Genomic DNA, 13,655 nt, shown 5'->3' on the forward strand with positions numbered 1-13,655 from the left:
CACCCGTCTTACACGCAATGAATATATAACCATATTATCATCGCCTGGGACTGGATCATAACGGCATTCGGTAAGAGCTCGTCTGATATCTGCAACGGACTGATGTTTGGGCGTACGCTGTAACGCACGTTCATGTAACTCGACTAATGTTACCCGTTTGATTGGCGGCGGGGTACCTGGGGGACCTCCTCCCGCGGCTCCTAAACTGGAATCGTCGACTGATACTCTTCGTGCTGGCAGAGTGACCGAAGTAGCGGGAACTTGTACTGTGGGCTGGACCGGGGGTACCGTAACAGGTACTGCAACAGGTGCCCCGGTGGCTGGAAGACCATGAATTACATTATTTACAGGAGCTGGCGGAGCAGGATTCGCATACTCTGGGACTGTGTCGTCCAAATAGGACGAGAGAAAAATATCAGCTGCGGTCGGTTTGTGACGTAGCTTAATCGGAACTAATGGCGGCGGGAAATTACATGGTGCTTCCGGGGTTGCTTTTGGCAAGCCCTCGGCAAGAAGAGGATACATACCCTTAATGAGGGCATTTCTCTGTCGGTCTGACTGTTCGGCTTTAACTCGTTCACCTACTTCGATTAATTCCCTTTCCTGGGCTCTTTCTAAGGATTCTCTACTTAATTCTGACTTTCTGATTTCTTTTTCTGTTCTCCTGTGAGATTCTTTGCGCCATAACTCGATGGCGTCTTTCTGGGACTGTCTGGCTTTCTTTTTCCATAATGCTTCTTCTACTCGCATGATGCACTCTGCATCCCACGTACCTGATACGGGCCATCTATACTTTTCCTCTAACTGTTTGGTGTACTCCACCCATAAATCTAAATACAATATGGCACTTATGCCATGCTTTTGATACATAAAATGACCTGGACTGTCCCTAGGCGGGACAGGAACTGCTTCTTCTAGCAGACCTTTTCTAGTTTTTAACTGACGTAACTTGGAGAACAGAGGCATGGCTGAACTGGAGTCTAGACACAATACAATACACAATGAACACGATGATTACTGAAAAACAACACATTCATACCACGACATTGAAAACACATTGAAGAACATTTAAAATAACAGTTCGGACAAAATACTACCTGGAGTACTGAAAACAGAATACATGAATTTCTCGAGAACAGAACTGACTAGAACAGAAACTAGAAGGACTAGATGCACTGCTAAAACAGTACGAAACTTACCGGTCCCATAAAGAGACACGTCAGGACCCGCATCCACCTAAGTGGACACTTCGTGTTGGATCTGCGTACCCAAACCCACGGACCAGAGACAAATTAATTGACCCTGTCTAGATACTACCCCAGCAACGGTACTCACCGGGCAGCAAGAACGGAAGGCCTCGGACTGGACTGGACTGCTACGACGACGGACGGACGAACTTCGGACTTCTGTTACGGGTGGGCCTCCGGATACCTCGGACCTTGGACTCTCAGCTTGGGCTCTGGTCGGGACTCGTCGCGTTCCTCCACCGCCTCGTCTGGACGCTGGACCGCAACCTCCGTCTCCTCCGTGGGCCTGAGGGATACTTGAAGCAGAAATATCTGCACGTGCACGGTATGGTTCCGTCACGGCTGCAGAGGATCAGGGGGCTTGCGTGGCTTCTCCGGCGCGTGGGGAAAGGGCAAGTCCCTATTCGGGCGCCATTATGTGGTAAATAAATAATTAATTACCGGTACTATTTTTGACTATAATAAATAAACGGTTTAGCTCAATAAATAAGAGTCAAGATACGAGGTAGCCAGAGTATACAGGCTTTAATCAAGCATAACGGGACAGGAACAGGACAGCCTGCATGGGAGTGGGATGGCAGCTGCCGGGGGCAGGATCTGGGCAAGAGTGGGGACTTTTAACAACAGTATACATATATATATAGTTAAACAAAACACATGGTATTCAATACAGTAGGCGTAGCAGTAGGCGGAGTTTTTAGCAGTCGCGAAAGATAAGGCATAAAGTGGGTGTAACAAGAGGTGTGTACAAGGCGGATACATAGACATGTGATGCAAACGTAACAGAATATGTCATAAAAGGGGCGGAAACATGGAGAGGGCTACCTGAGCAGCTGGGACCTCTGACCTAGTGGTGTGCGCAAACTGGCAATGACGTGTTACTAGGGAGAACTGGGGGGCTATGACTTCTGTGCTAGAAGAGGAGACGAAAGTCTGGAGAGTCAGAGCGACATGTACCCAGGCATATCTAGTATCTGTTGTTTAGAGTACATGTTGATAGAATCCAAAAGTTATCAGGGTAAAGGCTAACAGACATTAAGACTGGTGCATGCATAATCCTATATGTAGTGTGTGTGCGAGGAATATTCTATGAATATGAATACAGTATTTCTCTTACATGGAGACATAAAGGCTAGACCATGACGGAAACTATTGATGCGATTCAGTAGCTTAGGAATGCAGGGAAGGAGGGTTGGACTGATAACTAGAATCATAACATACTCTCGGCAGACTGGAGGCAGAGCCAGGCCGAGCCGGGCACTGCATGGCAAGAAGTAAGTGAAGGGTCAGGGATACAGGTGGGGGCTGTATCGCTCCTCGGAGAGTTCAGGAAACAGGAGCTGAAACTGAGTCCGGGCCCTTTTGAGGCCTAGAAACGGGGACAATTCAATGAATTAACGTGCACACTGTAAACGTGGCAACGTAGCTTTACATAGGCCTGATATTCGTTGTATTCACGATAACTGGAAACTGGCATACTAGAGATGGACACAACTGTAATTGCGTCTTTAATCGGTCATGGGGAAATATATGCATATTAATCATGCACATATAGCATAACATGGGGAACACGTAGGGACACAGAACATAGCAAAATTTACTTTTCCACAGTACACCACATCAGAAGAGCGCCCAGGTTCGGTAGAGAAGGCGATATTCAATCATTGGGCCTTGATTATTTTTCTTCATGGACAAAACTTGGCCCTCATAATCTACATCCAAATCTCCGCCGGGGAGGTCCTTATGGAGCAATTCCCTCCAACCGGGTGGCGCATTATCCTCTTTTTCCTGTGTTTAATAGGTTCGATCCTCTTACTGATCTAGACGGTGTGGATTGACTCCCCAATATATCCGGTAGAAATGTCCAGCTCAGGCAACCCGATATTCCCCACGTAGAGCTGGGTATACAGGAGGTAAATGTCCCCGTGGGTGGTAGCACTGTAGAGTTGTTGGGTGAAGAATCCTCGCTGGTGGTTGAGAGCTCTTCAGATTTAAATGTAGTTCCACCCCAGTCGGCTAGCCAGGAAGTTCCCCTCCAAATAGTTTTGTGGAACATTGCAGGGCTGAAAAGTAGGGTAGCAATTGGTGAGTGGGCTGAATTTGTGGACACTCAAGATATTCTACTATTCCAAGAAACCTGGGCCATAGATCCAATATACCGCTTAGGTTATCTTAATTTTTATAAACCTGCCATAAGGGCCAGTAAGGGTAGAGCCTCAGGAAGCCTAACTATATGGGTAAGGCAGTCAGTCAAGTATAGGCCCATTGAGGTGACTGTGTATAACCCTGATATTGTTGGAATAAAGCTCACCAGACCGAACCACCAAGAAATTAATATTGTTAATGTTTATGCCCGTGGGTTATCTGGAGGACGGAGTCCGGTGATTATTCTAAAAGAGCTTGATTCCATACTTAGTGCGATAGGGAGGGACAAGTTTGTAATTATAGCTGGAGACCTCAATTGTACTTTTGAGCCCCTTGTGGGGGGCGTGGAGGACCTTGCCTTGGAAGAAGATACACTTTGGAATATCCCACCCCTCAAACTTAAAACTATTAAAAATGGGACTGAGGCGGCACTACACTGGTTAGTATTTTGCCTCAAATGTGGGTTGAGAGCAGTTAATGGCCGATCACCCTCAGACAAAATTGGTAGTTCCACATTCGTAAATGGGGTGAGAACGAGCCGAATCGACTATACCCTCCTTAAAGTAGAGTGATGGTCATCATTGGTGGATATGTCTGTTCTTGCTCGTCCGGAGAGTGACCACAACCCCTTGGTTCTCAGTTTGAAGCATGAAAATAGTCCAGTATATACCGGCGCCACTGAGTGTGCCACGGCAGAGGCCATTTTAACAAATGATAGGCGGAGGGTAAGATGGACTAGGATAGTGGAAGATCCTTTAGGTTTGGATAAGATCTGCCTCATAGTTACAAATACTCTGCATGTTTTGCAGGCATTAGTTGTTCCATTGGATAATTTGGTGCTCATTAGTGCATTACATGAACGCCTTTTTAGTTCTTTGAGAGCTCTTTTCTCAAAAAATACCAAGCCTGTGGACACCACGGCCGTGAAACCGGAACACAAATGGTACAATAAACAGTGCCGGCAGGCTCATAGTGTCCTGATTACTGCACTAAAAACCCGTGTAAGCGCAGATATTAGGAAGGCTAGGCTTGAGTATAAAAGGATCCAGAGAGAGGCAAAAAGGGAATGTGAAGATCTCCATTGGTTGGAGTTGTATGAGGCAAGTTTGTCAACTAACCAGACCAAGTTTTGGTAGATTGTAAAGTGGGGAAAGTGTCTTGATCTACAAACCCCCTCAAATCATGTTGCTGAAGAAGACTGGGTAGAACACTTCGAATCCCAGTTCAAGGGTCCTGATCTGTTGGTTACTGGTGTTTTGGATTCAAATGCCGCACTGCCAAGGCTGCGGTGCCCCCCCATAACATTAGATTCCAAAGATGTTGAGATTGCATTGGTTCTTACAAAAGCCGGTAAGGCTCCAGGTATGGACTGCATTCCGGCAGACCCCGGGTTGTGGGTCCCGTATATTACTATACTTGCAAATGCAATCTCAAATGGGGCTCCGATTCCGGACTCTTGGTTGGGAGCAGAAATCCTTCCCATATTTAAAAAGGGGGACCGCTCGGCCCCTGAGAACTACCGTCCAATTAGTCTGATAGACGCAATCCAAAAAATTATATCTAGGATGGTGTTGTCTAAAATCCAGGTCTGGATGGATAATAAGAACATCTTATCTCCCATGCAGGCCGGTTTTAGAGCCTGTGTCAGCACGATCGACCAGGTGTTCAGATTTATCCTTATCTATTGGAAGGTGGTGTCCCTGGGTGGAGGAACGATCTACGCTGCGTTTGTAGACCTAAAATCTGCATTCGACCTTGTCCCCAGAGCTAAATTGTGGGAGGCTTTGAGAATTATGGGTATGCCTAGTGATCTCTTGGATCTGGTTATAAGACTGCACGAGGCAAATTTTGCACAAGTTAGATGGGGAAGGCAGGGGCAGGTTACACAGAGATTTCAGGTAACTCGTGGTGTCCGCCAGGGGTGTGTACTAGCTCCGACCCTGTTTTTATTATTTATCAACAGAGTTGGACAGTTTTTTGCGGACACACCGACTGATGCTCCTGCCTTGAGTGGTAGGAAGTTCCCACTCCTTATTTTTGCAGACGATATCCTTATCCACTCCAAAACCCAAAAGGGGCTTCAAATAGCACTGAATAACTTTGAGGAATTCTGTAGGATTAATGATCTACAGGTCAATGTTACCAAAACCACATTTATGGTGCTAACGAAAAATAGGCCGCTGGCGGGTTCTGTCAGTTTGAATGGAACCAGGTTAGAACAGGTGGATACAATGACCTATCTGGGGGTTGTCCTTGAAAACAGGGCTAGATGGAAAACTCAGATTGAAGTACTCTCCATGAAGTTTGCCCATCTAACTGGGTGTCTTATTAAGGAACAGAGAACCTCAATAACATAAAATATACAACGCCAAAATAAACACGGCAATATTGTATGGTGCGGACCTTTGGGGTTACTCGGAATTGTCCTCCCTAGTTAGAGTGCAAAATAAATTCTTGCGCTCGTTGGTTGGTTTGCCCCAGTCCACTCCCATGAAACCTCTGTTATTGGATTTAGGATGTCAACGATCAACAAAGCTGCACACTTTAGGACTATTGCCCTGTAGAGGAGAATTTGGTCAACCCCGGAACTTGCATCCTTTGCGAAGGAAATTCAAGATGCTAGATCCATTGTAGGTTCTGGTAGTTTCCCGTGGTTTAAGACTGTTAAAACCTTACTAGAGAATATGGGCTTAAGTCAATTGTGGTTAAATTCCAGCAGCAATGCATTTCCGTCCAAAAAGGCATTTAAAGATCTTTACTGGGCTGCCCAAAGGAATCAGCTTATTGTGCAGTCTGATTCAGTCCCCTTGACTGGTAGGCTCCTGAATCACAAGCTCAACCCCTCGTTTGAAATCTATTGGGATGTTATCACCAAGAGTATTGACAGGAAATTGTACCACCAGTTCAGGGTTGGGACTTTACCATTAAGATCTTTTACAAAGAAATGGGCTGGACTGACTACGGCTACATGTCCGTGGTGCTGTGATCAGGTAGAGTCCATTGGCCATGTCTTTTTTGTTTGTCCCGCCTACCTAGCTCCCCGGAGAAAATGGTTAAAACCAATCTGTAAAAATTTGAGAACACGGGTGGGACTGGAGGCCCTATGGCTGCTGAGGACAATAACATCAGCCCCGGTGGCCATAGCTGTTGCTAAATTCTTGGGCTGGACCTGGGTTATTAGAGCGAGGCACCTATCTGCTACATGATTGTTAAATAATTGATGTTTTAACATTAATGTATTTCTTTGGGACGTCTTTATATGTAAATGTAATTCTGTTTTATGTATATTAATCAATTAACCGCTTAGTATCACAGTGCAATTGTGTAATTTTGCAATGTTAGGAGAAGAGTTTGGGTACTTATTTTTTTAAATATTGTAATTACTTTTTCCATATGGTAAATGCTGTAAATAGATGATGAAAGTGTTTTTATGTTGTCTTTTATGTTGTCTTTTATGATGAAATTTATCGAAATAAAGATGTTTGAACTGTATACTGTTTTTATATACTGATAAGCGTGAACTAGAGGCATTTATCAGTTAATCTCGCTCCACACTATGTACTTACTTCGACAGTAAGTACTGGCATAGTGGTTCCCAAATATCCTTAGGTTTGGAAGATGATGGGAGCTCTTCTGCGTACAGCTCAAGGTTCTCCTTGCAATACACCATGTCTTTAACCCAGTGATCAACACGAGGGGCCAGAGTGTTCTCCCATGTTAGTGCTATTCGTCGCTTTGCCAACAAGGGAGCAATTCTCACAAATTTACCTAGCATTCCTTTCACCTGAGGTACATAGCATAGTAGGCAAATCACAGTAGTACATTGCAATAAAGCACCAGAGATGCCCAGCAAGCATTCCACCACTTCCCCCCAAAACTTAAAAACGAGTCTGCATCCAAGCTAGGTGCCAAAAGTCTGCACTAGATTGGCCACATCGTATACAATTGCTCGTGTCTCGGAGGCCGAATTTATGTAATCTGAAAGGTGTGTAATATATTTGGTGAATGTACTTAAAGTGAATAATTCTCAGATTACCCTTAGAAGTGAGTTTGCTTGTGAGTGCGCAGATGTTTTCCCATTCCAGCAGTGTCAACAGGGGGTCTAGTCTATCATTCCAGCGAGCCATGCTTCTGTCAGTGTCTCTCACATTCTCGTCCCTTACCGCTCTTAATAATTTAGTGACCAGTTGGCGCCTTGTGTTGGATGCTCCTAGTAGGAGCTGTAAAGAGTTCAATGTGGGTGGTTCAGCAGGACATGTAGTGTAGTGAGATTTAATTGCGAGTTTCAAGCAATGTACAGAAAACTGGTAGAGCAGTGATTGGTTAGTGATGTGTTGTAGCTCTTCAGATGAAATGGAATACCTGTCCATATAGGGTTCCTGCATGTGGTCTATGCTAGCCTCTGTAAGAGTCCACATTGAGCCCCATTCCTGCATGACCGTCAGTGATGCATGATGCATCAGTGGTAGTGGGAGTGTAGAAAATGGAAACCTTCTCAGGGGTCCCACTGATACTTGGTCCTTACAAACCAACAAAGAAATTGGCACAGAAGCTGAAATATAAAAGTAACATCTTTATTAACCTCAAATGAGGGAGACTACGTCACACAGAAGCCTTAGCAAATGAATGAAGCAGTCTGAGGAGTACAGAAAACAGGGGTCTTATATATGCTTAGGGTTACATAGTCAGAATAAGACCATGGGCAGTCCTGGCACATGTAAGCATGCAAAAATGACTAAGATGGGCATGCAAGATCTGCTTGCTCAACAAAGTGGTAGGAGCTAACAGTTGCTAATTCTGGTGAACACATCCTGATATTTACAGACTAGAAACAGTTGCAAGGATAGCTGCAAGCTCAACTGAGCATGTGCGAAGGTGGAAGATGTTAAATATAGTTAGTTTCTAGGCAGATTACAAGAGCAGTCAACACTGAGGGAGGACAGAGCACATGGCGAGCATGTGGCATCACATGGCAAACAAGATGGCTGCCAGAAATACAAAATGGCTTTCAGCTCATGCTAATTAAGCCCTCCAATATTTAAAAGGGGTGTGCATATGGGAAGTTTATCCACAAGTCTACCAATTGCCTGCCAAGCACCAATTGTGGTAACCAGGGTATTGATTTCAGCCCTTGGTGTGCCTCTGTGCAGGTGCCTGATTATGCCAGCTAGTTAAAATGGGTGTGCATTGCCGTCTTCTACGGCAAAATGGGGTGTGAAGGCATGCGAGTGGTACCAGTAATACGCATATTGCGCTTGGGCGCATAGATAGTAAATGTAAAAATCTGGTGCTTAAAACCCTCCCTCACAAGTTGTTACAGCAGGGTTCAGCGTAGTTGTTGCTGCTGAGGTGGTGGCTGTGGGGACAGTGGGCTCCTGGGACCTGTTGCGCCCTGGCATGCCTTATGGGCCGGTTTCTGGATCCACATCCAAGAAATTTAAGGAGTCTGCATCATAGAGTTCATGTTCCGGCGGGGGAGACTGACTCTGCAGGTTGGTGTGGTCATCTGCAGCTGTCAGTTCTTGGTCATCTGTGGAACAGAGGGGAAATGGTCGTTGAAGTGCACCCCTCAAGCTTGGTGTTAGATGTTTTGTTGTTACATGTTATACACCACACATTTTACGTTGATATCATATTGTATGTCTGCACTGTACTGTGCATCATGACATGATGTGGAGGTACATACATTACTTGTCCATGGTGTGACATGTCAATAGATACCATGCGCCACATGCAGATTTCGTGAATACAAGGACATGTTGTCATCTAACGACTAGCAGCACAACAACTTTATGTGAAGCATCTCTGTTGATTACTCTGCATGAAAGACGTTACATCTGAGAATGAACTAGACATTGTAATCTCATGCATACCTTTGTCATGTCATGTGCTTTCCTTTCTTTTTACTATTGACCATGCTTGTTTAGTTTTCATATGGCCCTTGATGCTCTGCCCCATGGCACTTACATATAGCATTCAGTGCTGTGCATGATTGTGGCCTGATTTTCTTCAACATGTTTTTTGTAAGTCACACTTTGCTTTCTGTGCCAGTTACATACGCTTAGCTGTCTGCACACTGTACATGGCAATTGGATCTATGCCAGGTTTGGTGGGATGTGAGGGCTGGTGTGGTCATATGGCTCCATGCTTTTTGAGAGAAATGGCGGTGTGAATGCACTGCCTACTTACCTGTTCTGTGGCACATTTGGGGGGAATTTCTGACACATCTTTATGGGTGTGTGGTGGAGTGCTCTGTCCTGCTGAGCTGTGGGACAAGGGGGCCTGTTGGGAGTTGATGTGCTGGCCTCCCACCAACAAACCCCACTCCCTGTGAAGATGGCTACCTACCTGTTAGTTTGATGAGGGCAATGTAATGGCTGCCACATGCTTCTGTATGGAGTGGGTGCTCAATCCTGGTGTGCTTTGTGATAAGGGTGCCTGTTGGGAATTGTGGTGCAAGCTTCCTAACCACAAACCCTCCTCCCTGTGAAGATGGCTACCTACCTGTAAGTTTCGTTGTTGAAATACAATGGCTACCACATGCTTCTGGCTGGGGGAGAGTGTTCCATCTTGCTGAGCTGTGGGACATGGGGGCCTGGTGGAAGTTGAAGTGCTGGACTCCCACCCACAAACACCCCTCCCTATAAAGATGGCTACCTACCTGCATTGAAATGCCTCCGTTTTAAATAGACAGTCACCGTGCTTCCATTTCAACACTAAAGGTGACCAATGCAATGGCTGCCACATGGTTGTGGCTGTGGGGAGTGTTCCATCCTGCTGCTGAGCTGTGGCACAAGGGGGTCTGTTGGGAGTTGGAGTGCTGGCCTCACACCTACAAACCCCCCTCCCTGTTAAAATGGCTGCCTACCTGTTAATTTGATGAGGGCAATGTGATGGCTGCCACATGCTTCTGGGTGGGGCGGGGTGGGTGCTCCATCCTGGTGTGCTTTGTGACAAGGATGCCTGGTGGGAGTTTTGGTGTAAGCTTTCTAACTACAACCCCCCTCCCTGTTAAGATGGCTACCTACCTGTAGGTTTGGTTAGTGAGGTACAATGGCTGCCACATGCTTCTGGCTAGGGGGAGTGATTCATCCTGCTCAGACCCCTTCCTGTTAAGATGGCTGCCTGCCTGTGAGTTTGGTTGTTGAAATACAGTGGCTGCAACATGCCTCCGGGTGGGGTGGAAGTGCTCCAACCTGCTCAGCTCTGGGACAGGGGTGCCTGGTGGGAGTTGTAATGGTGGTTGCGTATCCACAGACACCCCTCCCTGTTATGATTGCTGGCTCCCTGTGGAGCAGAGGGAGTGAATGGTTCACATGGCTCTTGGGTGGGGGGAGTGTTCCATCCTGCTCAGCTGTGGGACAGGGGGCCTGGTGGGAGTTGTAGTGCTTGCTGTCTGTACACATGCAACCCAGGGAATGTTGCAAGATACCTTTGGGGTGAATGAGAGGGAGTGAATGTTGGATCTGTGAGACATGTGTTGGGGAGTGTGCGGTGCACATGAATGGAATTGGGCCTAGGAGGTGTAGCTTTATAGTTGTGCAAGACAGAACATATCAGTGTGATGGTAGACATTTGTTTGTACTTACCAGCCTCCACTCCCCCGGCTATTCCTGTGAGACTCTCTGGAGGCAGTATGGCAAGCACCTTATCCTGAATACACAAACTACATAGAAGGGGGTCTAAGGGCTGATTTACCGACTCATACTAGATACATGCCCCTAACTATCTGATTCTACACAAAAGAGTATCTAGGAGTCTGAAAGTGAAATCAGATCACAGACAACTATTGACGTGACAACTAAGAAAGGAGTGGTAACTATGTTAACCAATTGCACCACGTGATATAAGGACACCACATTCACGTGAAGCACATACTCGGGGTGAGAATTTTCCCATCAGTTGTCTAACTGTACCGCCATATTTACATCATTTGGGTTCTCCTTACCCAGGAGTCAATGCAGTCACAGTCACGCAGAACAAGCAAGAGGACTATGAGAGTAAAAAGACCCACCGTTCTTATCTAGTGGGCGGAAACAGTGTAACAGGACAACTGAAAAAAAGCAGTGCAAGTGAGTGTTTTAGTGAGAATATAAAATTAGGTGAGACTGAGTAGAAAGAAAGCTTTTAATATTTTCTCTCAGCTCCCTAAGTCTAAAAAGGTGTGAGAAACAGATTTAACAAAATATCTGCTCAGCGAGTGGTCAACATGTTTCTGCATACAAGGAAGTGCCTATGCATTCATCAGGACCTAGTTTGTGCTACTGCTGTAAAATTAGTGATAAAAATAAAAAGGAAACATATCACCTGGTTGTCAGGTACAGATGATCCACCACAATCTACAAAATGAAACCACATCAACAGAAGGGGGGGTGAAAAGATACACATAACTTTATTAGGAAACAATACACACTTAAGTAGTGTTATTGAAGCGATTTGTCAAACTTTTTTTATGACATATTCACACTCACCCAATTAGTGTGGGGATCACGCCTCACCTCACCTGGCTGCAGCTCAGGTAAATGAGGAGCACCGCTCTGTTTAGAAAAAACACATATACACATAAGTACTCTCTGTTAATCCTGTCAGGCACCAAAAATGACAACATTGGCCAGAGTTGTAAACGCTACCTAATTAAATAGTATCCTGTGGCGCCGCGTGATAGTCTAAACGGCTCAGGACACACTGTAAACCCTATCAATTACAAAGTATCCTGTGACGCTGCATGATAGTCTAAACGGCACAGGACACACTGTTCACTGACCCTTGTTTCAAATTGACAATGATAGTTGTATTACTTGCGCGCATAGATGGTAATCGGTGGTTGTGCCGAATGCTTAAATCGATGGTAACACTGTTAGAAATACCTAGCTTTATGTTACACCCGATCAATACATCGAGTCCCCACAGTGTGGCCAGTAATATCTTAAAAACGCATTTCAGAGTCGTTAAATGACAATTGCGCACTCGTGGAGTATCGCGAGCAAGAGAACAGTGCACTTAACTCCGCTAAACTTAGTTGCTCAGAGTTAATGAAACTTCTAAGCTCGGCGAACTGCTAGGCGTCAACCTGCCTTCACTCCGGTATAGCCGATGTGTACGGAGTAAGAAGTCCTTACCTCTCCGTCGGTGTCTCCAGGTGTTCCTCTGCGCTAAACTTGGGGAGGCACCGAACGGAAGAGGCGACGGCTATTTGATGATTCACTTTCTTGATGCGCTCACGTGATCGCGCAAGGGATGGTGGATGTTGTAGTGCATGGAACATCGATCATCACGGCTATTTGATGATTCACGTTCTTGATGCACTCACGTGATCGCGCAAGGGATGGTGGATATTGTAGTGCATGGAACATTAATCATAACAAAAGGCTCTCTTTTAGACCTTGTCTATGATAGAATATATATGTATATACACCTTGTTGGATGTACCTAATTAATGTAAACTAGTTTAAGGTGTCAATTAAGTAAAAATATGATGATAATAAGTTGATAATATTTACACCGACCCTCAGGATTAGTCACACGGGACTGTCGTTGTGAAAAACTAAGTTGGATCTTAACCTCCCATAACTCAGGTGTTAACTACAGTAAAATATTAGGATCTAAACAGTCCGAGTATGTACCAGATGTGTCCCCGCTGAGGGCAAAATCTGCAGCGGGTCACTCCCAGTGACGTGTGTGTTGCAGAGGTTGACAATTTTGGTTACAGTATGTCATATGTTTTACAAAAACATGATCAATGTCTATGATGATACCCCACTGTTTATAAGCAGATCATGGGTCTTCTTACTCTCACAGTCCTCTTGCTTGTTCTGCGTGACTGTGACTGCATTGACTCCTGGGTAAGGAGAACCCAAATGATGTAAATATGGCGGTACAGTTAGACACTGCCCTTGGGTATTCAGGAGGCTGGAATGGATCTATCCCTGGGGGAAGTGAAGCTCGCCCTAGAACGTCTAGCAGTGGGGAAGGCGCCAGGCTTGGATAGGTTACCCGGGGATCTATTTAGGCACCATCCGGACATCTGGGGCCCTTACCTTCTTATTCTTTTCAATGCTATTCTTGGAGGTATGGCGATTCCTGAGTCGTGGTTGGGGGCAGAGATCGTGCCCATCCATAAGAAGGGTTCTACTCTGCTCCCTTCCAACTACAGGCCTATAAGTCTTATAGATGTGCCCCAGAAGGTCTTTGCGCGCCTCATCTTGGATCATCTCCTGGACTGGGTCGAGGACAACGACATCATGAGCCCCCTTCAGGCTGGCT

Source organism: Lissotriton helveticus, chromosome 3_1, assembly GCF_964261635.1.
Source record: "Lissotriton helveticus chromosome 3_1, aLisHel1.1, whole genome shotgun sequence".
In the NCBI taxonomy this organism is placed as follows: domain Eukaryota; kingdom Metazoa; phylum Chordata; class Amphibia; order Caudata; family Salamandridae; genus Lissotriton; species Lissotriton helveticus.